Source organism: Propithecus coquereli, unplaced genomic scaffold (assembly GCF_000956105.1).
Source record: "Propithecus coquereli isolate 6110/MARCELLA unplaced genomic scaffold, Pcoq_1.0 Scaffold339, whole genome shotgun sequence".
Taxonomy (NCBI): domain Eukaryota; kingdom Metazoa; phylum Chordata; class Mammalia; order Primates; family Indriidae; genus Propithecus; species Propithecus coquereli.
Window position 1 is genome coordinate 2209663 of NW_012149052.1, and position 1855 is coordinate 2211517.

General features: G+C 38.4%; 1 protein-coding gene across 1 annotated transcript in view; it reads right to left on the minus strand.

The window, feature by feature from the left end:
• The window catches only part of GNAQ (guanine nucleotide binding protein (G protein), q polypeptide), a 291868-nt gene that overhangs the window by 268140 nt on the left and 21873 nt on the right, over positions 1–1855 (minus strand). The gene's annotated exons all lie outside the window — the stretch shown is intronic.

The following is a 1855-nucleotide window of genomic DNA, read 5'->3' on the forward strand; positions in this document are numbered from 1 at the left end:
AAAAAAAAAAAAAAAAAAAAAGACTCTCTCGTCTCCCCCAACTTGGAGGAACAAGTAACATCTCAATGGAACTCATATTCCTACCTATTCTACCCATGAAGAGGCTAAAGAGAAACTACACAGCGAAAAGATCCCAGTTTTTCCCTCTGATCTGACTTGCTAACCCGAAAACCTGAAGGCTGAAAGCAAGCCCACTTTCCCAAGTGGTCTAGGAATGCAGAGAAAAATATCTAATAGATACACAGAAGAAAAATTCTCCAAAACAGCAAGGCATCATTCTTAACAATTTCTCATCAAAGTGGCTGGCTCACCCTAAAGAGTGGATCAAGTATTTAACAGAATTAGTTGAGAGATGCAACAAAACAAAGAAGCAGCAAAGTTCCTAGACTGAAGCGGACACTGTCAGAGAGCCCTCCCTACCATTCCACTCAGACAACCGAACAGTTAAATATAGAATATATACCATCATCTTGCAGCCCTCCAGCTCAAGTGCTAAGGGAAAGATACAAAAAGACCCAAGACAAATAGGGAAGGAAGTCAATGAGATTCCACCCACGCTATTTTTGGACAAATACTAAGGCCAGACAAAATTTGGAACATTCCTAAGCAAAAATGAAGACAAGGCACAGAACGTACAAAAGGAAAATGAAGAGAACGCTTTGGAAGATTTACTCTAGGAAACAGAAGAAAAAAACAGATTGTAATTGCTTTGTACTCTATCAAGAAAATGTAAGGAAATGTGGACTGTTGAAATAGAAGATTAAAAAATATAATAAGGTGGAATGAAAACTGTCAGAGCTAAGAAATAGAAAAAAATGATATTGCAGAACTTAAAAATGAATTATAAGCATCAAACAGATAACAGCAGGTACTTAAATCCTTCAACACCTATTTACTGGCACTTGACATTTATATGCCAAACACTGTCAAATCAGTGCTGCAGACAAGATCTTTGGGCAAACCACACAAGGAAAAGAATGGAGAGATGAAGCAATTAGAGGGAAGTTGACAGCTGTGTCAAACAGAAATCCAATTATAAGTGATTGGTGCATCCAAAGAAGAAAAACAATTCCTGTAGAATAGACAAAATATTCAGTGATAAATTGGGGAAAATCCTTGAAAGAATAAATATACAGATGAAACGGGTTCAGGTTGTTTCAGGATGAATAAGAAAGACTATAAAACAGTGAAGCATAACCTGCTAAAGCTGTTAAAACTTCTATGTTATGGAAACAAAAAAACAAATAACCAAATAGAAAAAGCAAATCACAAAGAAAAAATATCGAGACTGATTGCAGAATTCTTATCAAATTTATCTGTCAGGAAACAACGGAGCAACATCTACCACGTACGTGGCAAGCAATGTGGGCAGAAAAGAGGTGCAATCCAAGACTTCCAAACCCATGTGAGTTGCTGTCAATTTGCAAATGCCATAGGAAGACATTTACAAATACACAAGAATTCAGGAAATATGTCATCCATAGGACCCTTCATTAAAAATAAAATCTATCTGAAGGTACAATCCAGCCAACTCATAGGTGAATAAAAATGAAAAGCACATAATTAAAGAAATCGGGCCGGGAGCAGTGGCTCACGCCTGTAATCCTAGCACTCTGGGAGGCGGAGGCTGGTGGATCATTTGAGCTCAGGAGTTCGAGACCAGCCTGAGCAAGAGTGAGAACCCTGTTTCTATCAAAAAATAGAAAGAAATTAATTGGACAGCTAAAATATATATATAGAAAAAATTAGCCGGGCATGGTGGCGCATGCCTATAGTCCTAGCTACTAGGGAGGCTGAGGCAGAAGGATCGCTTGAGCCCAGGAGTTTGAGGTTGCTGTGAGCGAGGATGACACCA